This window comes from Staurois parvus, unplaced genomic scaffold, assembly GCF_062004578.1.
Source record: "Staurois parvus isolate SC_StPar_1 unplaced genomic scaffold, SC_StPar_1.0 ptg000634l, whole genome shotgun sequence".
NCBI lineage: Eukaryota > Metazoa > Chordata > Amphibia > Anura > Ranidae > Staurois > Staurois parvus.
Genome location: NW_028318430.1, coordinates 2,766,924 through 2,780,202, shown reverse-complemented (window position 1 = coordinate 2,780,202; position 13,279 = coordinate 2,766,924). Strand labels below are relative to the sequence as shown.

Sequence of the window (13,279 nt, the reverse complement as noted above, 5' to 3'; positions counted from 1 at the left end):
GTTAGGTGACACTGATAGGCAGCACTGACTGGCACTAGGTGGCACTGATTGGCAGCACTGATAGGTGGCGTGACTGGCACTGATAGGTGACACTGAAAGGCAGCTCAGATGGGCACTGATATGTGGCATTGATGTGCACTGGTAGGCACTGATATGTGGCATTGATGTGGCACGGGTGGGCACTGGCAGGTGGCATTGATGGGCACTGACAGCTGGCATTGATAGACACTAACAGGTGGCACTGCTGGGGCTACACTGATCATCAGGGTACACTGATCATCAGTGCCCTGATGACCAGTGTACATGTCCCCTCTGAGGGATGCCATTTACTGACTCTCCTCTCCTCTTGAGCTGTCAGCGTGACAGCTCGTGAGGAGAGAAATGCAGATAATGCTATTTACATGTGATCAGCTGTGATTGGACACAGCTGATCACATGACCAAGCCGACATCTTCGGCTCTTTCCATTGATCGGTGATCCACTGGGTTTCGAGGGATACTGATCGCCATGCTGCGCGCCCCCAGAGCAGCGCATGCGTGGTTACATTGGGAGGACGTCATATGACAACCTCCCAGAATGAGAGAACCGCCTTGCACCTGTCATTACCTTATATGGTGGGAGGGAGGCAGTTAAAAAGCACACCAAAAAGGCACCTCCCCTTGAAATCAGTGAACAACGAAAAAATGCAATGCAGTTGCATTTGTGGTGTGCTTTTTGAGTCACATATTTCGCAGGTGCATGTTGGGAGTCATACAACCAGAAACCATACCAAATATGTATCAAAAACGCATATACATTTTTACTCCATTTTTTCAGTGGAGCAGTGTGAAAGGGCCCAAATGCACAGTGAAACTCTGGTAATTTATTTAATATCTGTGAGGCTTATACTATACTATGCAGAACTGCAGCAATGATCAAATCAGCAGTGGTAATCAATGGACATGTTATATCCTTGTGTAGAGAATAGAAGACTATATATATATATTTATAAATGTAACAGTGTGTAAAATAAGTATTGAACCCGTCACCATTTTTATAGGTAAATATACTTCTAAAGGTGCTATTGACATGAAATTTTCACCACATGTTGGTAACAACCCATGCAATTCATACATACAAAGAAACCAAAACAAATATGTTCAGAAATTAAGTTACATGTAATAAAATAGAATGGCACAGGGAAAAAGTATTGAACACGTTAAATTAAATTTATTTAATACTTCATACAAAATCATTTGTTGATAATGACAGCTTCAAGATGCCTCCTGTATGGAGAAACTAGTTGCATGCATTGCTCAGGTGTGATTTTGGCCCATTCTTCTACACAAACATTCTTCAAATCTTGAGGTTCCGTGGGCCTCTATGAACTCTGATCTTTAGTTCTTTCCATAGATTTTCTATTGGATTCAAGTTAGGTGATTGGCTGGGCCATTCTAGCAGCTTTATTTTCTTTCTTTTATTAAACCACAAAATATTCTTTTACTCAACAATCAAAATAACATATTACATACACACAGTTAAAAATAAACTTGGCCAAGTACTTTAAAGAAACCAAATATAAACTGACTCCCTCCTATTTAACAGAAATTGCCTATAAAGTACTATATAATATGAGCAAAAATATAACAACCTCTTATATTTCATTATTATGGATTAGAGGTCAGGATGCAACCATCTGATATGGGTTAGAACTCCTTGATGGTTAGTCATATACTTAAAGTGTCATTCATTCTAATGTGTCTAAAAATGGGTGTCTTCATGCAATGAACTGATAAGGTTAGGCAAATTAGCGGCAGGATTTAATCAGCACCTCCTATGTACATTGGAAGATATAGGTAGACCATCCCATAGTCATCTTTATGCTGTGGATCAGTGTAATCATGCACATCCCATGCATTCAAATTGGTCATGCAGGAAAAAGTAAATTTTTTTTCAATATACCAGATACCTCACTTAAGCATACAGTGCAAGCAATTTAAGAAAAGCAAATGTTTTGTAAGGACTATTGACTATGACCTATCCCAATGCACACAGGTGTCCTTATAATAAACCATACGCAAATAAATATCAGCACACACTTAAAATATGAAAAGTTTCAGAGATCCCTTTTCAACTCTGTCCTTAGAGAGAATGCATATGTCAAAGTGTTAATAAAGCCACTTAGACTTGCACCTGGATATTAGCTAATTAATTGACTTTGCATACATTATCTAATTTTTATGATTTTTATGATTTTTTTACCACCGTTCAGAGCATTTCAAAACTAAATATCAAATGAGTGTTACACTTTTTATTCTGTTTTCTGTCTACTCATGGAAACATAGTTTTAAAAATAAAATCCCAGAAGCCATGATTTTCAAGTAGAAATGTTAATGGGTTACATTTAGTTCAGTTAAAAAAAATATTACAGACCCAAAGGGAAAGAAAAGGGTGCCAGGCATTTTCACAATGAATTCAAATAAAAAAAAATGATCTTGCCATTTTTACAATACTGATTACTATCAGTAAAGAATTTAAGACATTTTATTCATGGTTTGGAGCAGTTTGTTTCTTCTATGTAAGTTATCTCTGAAAAAGGTACGAATCATCCATTGACTTTCATCATGGAGTTTAAAAAAAAGATTTTTGACAGAATGCTGAAACAGGCATTTTTATGACTGTGAACAAGTGAGCTATTTTTTAAGGCATTATGAAGAATTTGGTCAAGGGAAATCTTGTGTTTTTTTTTTTAATCCAAAGAGCTTTTACTGTCCAAAAAGAAAAATTGGACCAATGCATACAGGATATAGAATAAAATAAATCAACATATTATACAGTGCTAACCGATGGATGTGCAGATCTATAGACATTTGAAAACAGCAGTCAATAAACATATACAGCATTGGAATATAGGGAGCCATAACAACAATAACAAAACATAACATTAAAAACAATAAACAGGTCACCTGGGGCACAAACAGAGGGATATGTATCGGTGTCTACATAGAGGTAGGGTATCACACTTGTAACAGCCTGTCCATTATAAATTGAGATGGGACAAGCCCAGGTATATCTAGCCAGCCTTGCCAGACAGTCTGAAATTTCCAATGGGCATTACGATGTTGGTATGTGAGTAGTGACTTAACATAGTCTATCCATTGCTTTCTGATTGGTGGGATAGAAGAGAGCCATTGTCTAGCAATTCATTTCCTGGCCAGATATAGTAGTCTAGAAACCATAGTAGACTCTTGGTTGTAGTGCTTCCTGATCTAAAGCACCTAGTAGGCAAGTTAGAGGGTCCTGAGGAATGATGTATTGTGATGCTAGGGAAATTGTCTGTAAGACCTCTTTCCAGTATCTGTTCAATTTTGGGCAATGCCAGATCATATGGATAAAGTCACCCCTGTGTACCTTACATCTTGGGCAATTGGGAGAGTCTCTCCTGCCCCACTGTTGCAGTTTTATAGGAGTCCTATAAGCACGGTGGAGAATAAATAATTGTGATAATTTGAGAGAGGCAGAGAGAGAAATCACTGGTACAGATTCCAGGGCAGCATCCCAGATGTCACCAGCAATCTCCCTGATATCTTAGGCCCATTGTGTTCTACTATGCAAATTGGCAGGATCTTGTAAAGTAGCCAATAATTGTGAATAAATACAAGAAAACGTGCCCTTTTTGTGTGTCGCCTGAGTTATATTTTAAACAGAGTGGATTCCGTCAGTGTGAGGTTAGAGAGGAGAGATTGGGCTTGATGTATTTGAAGGTACTGTTTGTGGATATGTGCAAATTCATTTTGAAGCTGTGCAAAGGACTTTAATGTTCCCCCAGAATACAGCTGAGCCACAAATTTCAATCCCTTCTCCCTCCAATTTTGGAAACCCTCTAGTTTAGCTAATTCTGCATATTTAGTGTAATTACCCTACTAGGTGCTGAAGGTGAGCTGCCAAGAAATATATCCTGGGGTCAGGAACCGCTAAGCCCCCTGAATCCTTGCCATACTGTAAAGTGGATAGCTTAATCCTAGCCATCTGTTTTTTCCAGATGAGGGTTCTGAACTGAGTTTCTATGCAGTAAAACCATTTCTTAGGAATCCATACAGGAGAACTGTGAAATACATAGAGTTGTGGGGCCCATACCATTTTAATTAAATTTACCCTCCCCATGACAGTTAGGGGGAGTTTACACAAGTTGTTACACTTTGATTTATGTTTTTGGAGCAGGGGTAAAAGATTAAGGTTTAAGTATTGTCTCAGATTAGTTGTGACCACCACTCCCAGATACTTCAATGAGGTAACTATTTGTATCTGCTGCACGCAAACTGGAAGGGAAAGATCTACAGGGTCTAAGGGCATTAGGACCAATTTATGCCAGTTGATTTTAAATCCTGAGAAAACACCAAAACGATCTATTAGAGACATAACATTATCTAGGGATTTGGAGGTGTCACCCAAGTACAGAAGGGTGTCATCTGCATAAAGGGGTATTTTTTCAGTAAGAGTTCCTCTGTTGACTCCCACAATGTTATACTTCTTTGCCCTTTACACATTGGGATCCTTCCACGTACCCCCCCCGTAAGTTATCCAGTCCACTGTTCCCACCTCCCCTCTTCCACCCCTTTTACTCCTCACCCTCTACCACAAACACCCCAATCACAGTTTTCCCATCCTTAACCTCCCTGGCGGTATTCCCGAGTGTAGCTCGGGGTAACATTTCAGTACCAAAAGCGGTAACCCCGAGCTACACTCGGGAATACCATGCGGCACTGCTCTGGCATGTGTTCTTCACTTACCTTACCCTGCGCTCCCACGATGTGTCCCCTGCAGCGTCCCCGGCCATCTCCTCCGGCCGATGCCGGCATCCGGCTTCTGTGTCCTGTCCCTGTGACGTCGGGACGTACGGGCGCCGCCGGCGGCGGCGGCGGGAAATTTAAAAGTTTTAAAAGATGTCATTTTTTTTTTTTTACATTTTACATAGTAAAACATTGCTGTCTCAACCAATTTCACATACATATTGTCCCTAGTGCTTTGTCCTGCGCCCTGCCTGCATTTTGTCTGTTCTTTCTGCCTGGAAACTGAGCAATGTCCATGGCGTCCAAAAAGTGTCCCTTTAGGTCAAAAGCGATTTAGACCAGCTAGAGAACAGCGATAGTAAATCAGAACCACTTGCAGAATTGAGTGATAATGATTCGTGGGGGAAATTCGTCATCAGACACTGAAAACGATTTTGCGACTGAGCTCAGCAATGTGCGAACTTGGCGCTATATTTCACATTTCAGTGTTTTTGGTTTGATTATATTATTGAATTAAATCTTTTATTATTTTTATATTATTTTTATGATTATTTATTAAATTATAATTTATGATTTTGTGTTTCAAATTTTATCATACCCGGGATGTTTACTAGACTCTTGTTCGGACAGATTTCAGTGAGTTTTTCCTAAAAATTACAGCCTACAATAAAAAAAATACATATTTCCATGCAAAAAAATGGTACCGCTTTCAGCACCAAAAATCTGAAATAATCATACCGCCAGGGAGGTTAAACCACACTAACCCTCCAAATCTTATAATCTATGCATAAAGCTAAAGGATTGATCCTTTTACAAGAGACCCACTTTGAGCAGTGCACACCCCCACAAGCCATAATATGTACTTTTCGTGATGATTTACAGTACAAACACAGAACAAAAAGACAGAAGGCATGTGTATAGCTATTCATAAACATCTTCCTATCCACCTTTTGTAGCAAAACACTGACCGACAATGGAGGTATGTCTTCCTTAAACTGATACTTTAGAATTCAGTAGAACCAACACTGCAGCTAACATTTACTTACCCAACCACCAGCAGACTACTTCATCTACGCAATTTCTCCAACTTCTCAGTAAATTTTCAGAAAGCACAATTCTGCTGAAAGATAAGTTAACATAAGTTCCAAAATTCCATCTGTACACTTCCAAACAAGAAAACCCCCACCATCTTCTATTGTAAATTGAATTCCCTGGAAAACATTCTCTCAAACTGATTGTCGATGTTTGTCAGATCCTGCACTTGTAGGTTAATATCTATCTATACATTCTGCTCTGATATAGTTGAATAGGCTATTTTTTACCAGCCATCATACCCTCAAATGGATCCCCTTAGACAATCTTTAATATGGCTGGACTATTCTCTCATTATGCTCATCCTTGTGGTACCCCAAGCCTTGTGGTACAAGTGCAAATGGTGCCTCAGTTACTCGCTGTTTTTTGAGCCATCTTGCCACCACAACTTAACAGACAAAATCACACATTTACAAAGAAAATGCTCATGTCTTCTCCACTACAGTGTGAATAATTTAAAGCAATGCTCAGAGGCATCTTCATAGAGGGAACTAAAAGGAGAGAGAGAAAATGCTAAGCAAAATCTTGAAACTCAACAATCCCATTCACCTGAAACCCCTGCTGCGATTTCTGCTACTAGGTCCCACCTTCTTAACTTCTATGGCCAAGCCCGTAGAAACTATAAAGAAAGCTGACATGTGAGATTTTACAAGCATTCCAGAAATATGGGAAATACCTAGCACTGCATTAAATCATGTAATGGTTTTTATTCTTCTTTATACAATCTCCGAAGGCCACTATCTTTCTTAGAAGAAAGAAATTTTGATCATTCGGGTGCTGACTATGTGTCAGAAGTAGCAATTCTCAGAATATAAGCAACCTCTTAGACTTCCTTTGTTGCCAGTAGAGAACCTATGGCCACAGATCAATTAAACCTGGCAGGTAAAAGCCCCAGCCTAGATTGATTTACTTATAAATGTATACATATATTTTACATATAATTGAAATATAATTTACATTATAATTTCATACAAATGTGTTACTTAAATTCTTCAACTCTGCAACTCTGTAACCAAGAAAACTTCCTTTCCTTCCCATTATTAAACTTTTGAGACCCATATTTCCCGATATTGAAACAAAATGAGAATCATTTTATCCGTTTAAACTATCATTTGTCTTCTGTTATAGAGGTTGATCTCCAACTCTATACAAAAGTGATAGCTAATCAACTGCAACCTCACCTCACACAGATATTCCACCTTCATCAATTGGGATTTGTATTAGTTGTGAGGTCCAGAACAATAGCCAGAAAACTGTCCTGATAATCCACTACATTCAAATCTCAGAAACACCTATGTGCCACAGAGAACACAGAAAAAACTTTAGATAGGGTAAACTAATCATCCCTCAATATATTCTCAAGCAAGACAGAGACTGGGTTAACAGTTTACTATCACCCAGACTTATATAACCCTTAGACAAAGGCACTCAATATCTGGTAGTCAAATCAAATTAATATTATTTGCAGATAATCTCTTCTTTTATGTTTCCAACCCTATATTACCATGCTAGCCATCATAAACAAATTCAAATGTTTTTGCAACTTTAAAGTCAGTTACTTTAAATTATAAATGTTTTCTCTCTCCCCAGTAGGACACTATCCTCCACTATAACTTCTCTTTTAAGACGTTCTTGCAGTCCTTAAAATGTCTTGTCCCTTCTACAAAATACCCTGTTAGATCTGAAAACCAATGATCAGAAACTTTACTCCTGGCTTGGCAGAATAAACATCCTCAAAATGGATATTGTATAATCCTATATATTCCTGTATATTTCAAATTAATATTCTCCACACCCCTCGTTCTTTTGACAACAAAGTACAGACATCATTCACAAATTTAATTTAGGGCGCCAATACCCTAGACTTCACTATACACTTACAGTTCAACTTACAGTTCAACTAACTTCAGTTACAAAACTGAAAGAAGGTGTAAATGATCCAAATGTATCCCTTTACCATACCGCATATCTCCCTACCAGAGTGGTCAATTGGTTCTACAGTGAGTTCTGCAAGTAGTGGGTCCTCATAGAAGAATTGCTTGTTCCATTTGATCTCCAGGCCTATTTTCTTGATTTGTGAGTAATTTATTCTCATTAACCCTAATACAATCTAACTTTCTGACCTGGGAAAAAAAACTGTCTCTTGACACAACTCTTATGCAATGGGTCTCTACCACTGATACATGCAACCATGCCAGTTATCCCTCCAAACCTTCTTCAGTGGTCAATATTACAAACAGATAAAAGTCCTTTCTCAACTCATTTTTTGACAAAACCAATCATTCATCTCAACCATCTCTCTTTCAGAACCATCTTCTGTTTTCCCTCCTTCATTCCTCCCTTTCCAGATATATGAAACAGTGGTCAGTAAAACTAGGCATTTTCCCCCAAACTGAGACCCGGGGAAAGCTTTCTTTTATCCCATAAACATACAGTAGCTCAACAAACTAACTGTAAAATCATCTCATGTTTGTACAGATGCCTTAGCATATTGCATTAACTTTACCATTTTCTACCTGCTATATGCTGGAGATGTCAAAGCCAACTCAGAACAATGAAACACATACTGTATGGTATATTATGGTGGTTTTGCTGGAGTTTGGCTATAACATTTTGGGCTGCATGTACTGACTTTATTTGCTTTCCTCCACAATTAATTGTATCAATGATGCCATGTTCTCAGTTGAAACAATGCATTCTGTAGACATCACCTGTAAGTGAATGTGATCCCCAGCCTAAAATGTTTTTTATAGTAACAACATTGCTTAAGTGCAGGCATTTGGCTGTGTTTTTGTCAAAGTAGTCTCTGTGTCCCTAGAGGGGTCTTTGGATCCTAGAGCAAGACTGTACATGGTCCCTTCACTGCTGACTAGGTTGTGTTAAGGCCTACCTGCTGTGGATACTAAGTCCCATATCCCTGTCATTCATCTGTCAAATTCCAAACCTTTACTGGGCATTGTATGCTTTGGTATTTGCAGTTAAATGAGAGAGACAGAACTATGGTGCTAATAAGGGGCATTGTTTTATCTGAATCTGGACAGCAGTCAAGTACCATGTACAGCCTCGTCCTAGGATACTTCTAAGGGATACAGGGAATTGATTTGAAGTCTTACACTTACACTTAAAAGGCCGGCTCATTTAAAATCTTAAGTTATTGGGTTATGGGACATTCTACAACAAAAAATGCTTCTGAACAGTACTTACCTTATTAACTTCTAAAAAAACCCTTGCCTTTCAGCAGTAAAACCATGCATTTCAAATTTGATGAGGCTTTTTTTCTGCAGTACTCAGTTATGTTAACCTAAAAAATGGGGCAATGTTTTTAAAGTCTAACTCCATCCTAGATGTGTTTTTAAGTTTTTTATGGAGGAGGGGGATTAAAATTTCTGACTCACTTAATCTTCCCTCCCTTCCTGTCTCTGTGACACCTGTTCAGGGACAGGGGGAGCTGACAGGAAGTGGGGAGGGTACTCCCCAGTAGGAACACTGATTAAAAAAATCTTATACCCTAACCACTCCCTACTATATCCAAAGCAATACCATACTATCTTATAATCACTGAGGCCTCCCAGAGTACGTCAAATGATGAAACGCGTAGGGCGGGGCCAGGAGGTTACATCACCATGCACAGTGGTGTTTTCCCACGGTCTTTGGATTATGGCTGGGGATAACCTTGTTTCATGATCCCATGTGTAATTACTTGTGTCAGTGGAGATAAAACTCAATGTGAGTGGTTTTTATTGCTTTTATATGAATAAACATATTGAATGGTTTTACGCTATGGAAGCACTTTTTTTCTTCTTTCTTTACGAGTGATTATGAGATAGTGTGGTGTTGTTCCAAGAAGCCCCTGAAGACAGAATTATGAGCTGCAGATCGTTACTCCCAGAGCAACATGCACTTTTGCTGGTTTATCATTTGACCAGCATATCGCTCTGGTGAGTTCATTCAATATATTTGGTGGTGGAAGAGCACTTTATTGGTGGTGTCATCAAGTGCGTGTATTACACACAGGAGAAACACTGTGATTGGTGCATGTTTTTTATATGTTGATGGACACAAGAATATATGCTGGACATTGTGGTTATTATATCTGTGGCGTTAGCACGCTGGATGTTATATAATTACTATATAATTACTATATAACCACTCTATGTATATGGTTACACTGGACACTCTGATATATGGAAATACTGTTTTACAATATATATGTATGTACGATGAGAGGCGCATATGAGAAAGTTTACACATATATTTATTTGCACTTTAAACAGGGTTGTTATTAATAGGAGATTATACTTACATTGCTTTCACATTATTTTTGTATTTTTGTGAGACATGTTTGAGAGGGTTTGAAAGTGAGTAGCCCTGTTCTAACTTTTTTGATAATTACTAATTTGATGGGTATACCATTAAGAATGGCAGCTATCTTGTTTTCGTTCTTTTTGAAAATTTTAATGGTCTAGAGTGCAGTCCTATATAATAATTTTATTAGACACACTGTGTAATAAATACTCATATGTAAAATAAAGGTTTTATACAATAATTATAACAATTGTATAAAACATCAGTTTATAAATATGTAAATTTAATATTATAATTAAAATTGACCAAAAAACATTACTGATCTTTGTCTGTTTGCCTGGTCCATATGTTAGAATGGAATAAATAGTTTCAAACTGCACATGTGAACATTCACAAACATTTCTACACAGCAACAGGGAACTTTTGCATAGGCTTACCAGAGGTGCCTTTCAGTTATGGCTTTAGGCTAGGTTCACACTAGTGCGAGCCACGTAGCCCACGTTCAAAACAAAAAAATGGTGCATGCACCTTTTAAAAAATTAATCTGCAGAAAAACCTTGTGGTCTTTCCCACACCCACGATCGTGCTGCCGACTGAGATGAGTGAGGGTGCAATTCAAAATGAATGGCAGACCGGCACGTCTAGCAAGAGCAGAGTGATTCAGCTGTGGGTGGTTGGGGGTGCGGGAACAGGTGCGGTTCCAATACCCACAACCATCCCACAGCCTTCCGGCTAGTATACACCAGGGACCAAAAGGTGTCTCAGGAGTGCCTGCACATGTCAGAGCACATAACCAAGCTGGACAATTTGAGAACTTTGAAATTAGTGGGTAAAAGCTCCTCCAGGTGCATGCTAGTATGCATGTGTGCAAGTAGGATGTGATGTAATGAATATTAATGTCTGCATGCATATAATCCATTCACATTTGGGGAATCAGGATAGCTTACCTTTGTTGCATGCCTCAATTTGACAGCTCAGAAAACTACCTTCCACCTTAGTAATTATTTTTTATTCTGGACTTGATTAACATCAGCCAATACTATTATATCTTTCGTTCCAACAAAAGGGCAATCAAATTGTGAACATTTTTCACCGGGTTTCAGGTACACATACAACTAAAAAGTGATAAAACAAGCCAGAAATACCATTTTGAAGTAAACCTGTTATATTAAAAGCATGTTTTTAGTATTATTGGACTGAATCAATACATGAATTTATATCAAAATTTATTTATTTTCTAATAAGATGTTAATGCATATTTTAAGTATGAGAGACATTTTTGTTTTTAAGCTGTGCTCACTAACAACTTAACAAAGAGAGAAATTAAACAATATTTTAATAATGCAGCAGTAATGTCTCCTGGTACCAAAAAACTTTAATAATGTATGATTTTTGAAAATGCTGCATGTAAATGATGACACTGGTACTAGAATGGACAGCAGTAGACCTTATTGTATGTACAGCAGTTGCTGCATTATTAAATATTTACCTGGCATACATTTAAATGAAGTATTAATTCAAATTAAATTCTGCTTTATAAATTATATATTGACTTCAAATTTGAATACAAACTTATTGAGTTATAAGAGAAGTTATGTCAACTGAGCCTGCCAGTTCTAGCATAGTTTGCTGTTTATTTTGTTTACCATTGATTTTAATTTCTTCACAGTACATAACTGCAGCAGGGAGCAGAAAATATTTTTAATGTTGTGTTTTAGCACAACCTGCTGCAAGTAATGCTGTACTCATTTATTGTTAACACTGCAGCACATGTCATTAGATGAAGTGGCTGCATTAGTTCTCTTTTTTCCAACTTTTCCCCCTTTATTTTCACCTAGTGATCCTGTCTTAAGGTGGCTACACGTACACAATCTACTGTATCTCTGGAGAAAGCTATGGTTGCCACCCAGGCTAGACTGAGAGTATGTCTACACTGTTCATCTCCATTAAATGGGGTTTTAGTGGTTAACAGAGGAAAGATAACATTGTTTTTGCATGCTAATGAGCTTACAGGAAGTGACAAGGACCCTGCATATCTAGCAAGATCAGAAGATAGTTTCTGTACTTGTTTAAAATGTTGTTAGTTTGAAAATATACAGTTAATGCTGCCACCACATCTAAGGAGAGGCAATCTGTAATACAGTTTGCATACCCTGGGAGAAATTGTAAAATGTTGACACAAATATTAAAAATATGACTGATCATGCCAGAAATCCATCTTTTATTTAAGGAAAGTGATCATATCAAGCAATTTATTATAAAATAGTTGTTCAGCTCCTCTTTAAACCATAATGATAAAAGAAATCACCTAAATGGCCCTGATCAAAAGTTTACATACCATGGAATGTTCGGTACAGGCACACAAGGTGACACACACAAGTTATTATGGAAATTAACGGTTAATTTCCTGCATATGTGCATTTTTAATTTTCAATAGGTGTCTGTGTATATAGTCAGTGAGCTTGTTAGCTCTCACATGGATGCCCTGAGCAGGCTAGATACTGAGCCATGGGGAGCAGAAAATAACTGTCAAAAGGTCTGCATAACAAGGTAAGGGAACCTTATAAAGATGGAAAAGGATATAAAAAGATATTCAAAGCCTTGAATATGCCAGCCAGTACTGTTAAATCACTTATTAAGAAGTGGGACATTCAGGGATCCCTTGATACCAAGCCAAGGTCAGGTAGACCAAGAAAGACTGCAACCACAACTGCCAGAATTGTTTGGGATACAAAGAAAAACCCACAGGTAGCCTCAGGGGAAATACAGGTTGCTTTTGAAAAAGACGGGTGTGGTTTTTCAAGGAGTACAGTATGATGATATTGAAAAAAAATGAGTTGCATGGTCGAGTTGCCAGAAAGAAGCCTTTACTGTGCCAATGCCACAAAAAGCCCAGTCACAATATGCCTGAAAACACCTTGACACATCTCACAGTTACTGGCACACTATAATCTGGAATGACGACACCAAAATAGAGCTGTATGGTCACAACCATAAGCACTATGTTTGGAGAGGGCTCAAGACAGCCTATAGCGACAAGAATACCATCCCCACTGTGAAGCATGGTGGTGGCTTACTGATGTTTTGGGAGGGTGTGACCTCTAAAGGCACCT

The 13,279-nt window shown here is 38.1% G+C and overlaps 1 protein-coding gene across 1 annotated transcript in view; it reads left to right on the top strand.

Moving 5' to 3' along the window:
• GABRB3 (gamma-aminobutyric acid type A receptor subunit beta3) overlaps positions 1-13,279 on the top strand; it is a 218,197-nt gene that overhangs the window by 181,442 nt on the left and 23,476 nt on the right. The gene's annotated exons all lie outside the window — the stretch shown is intronic.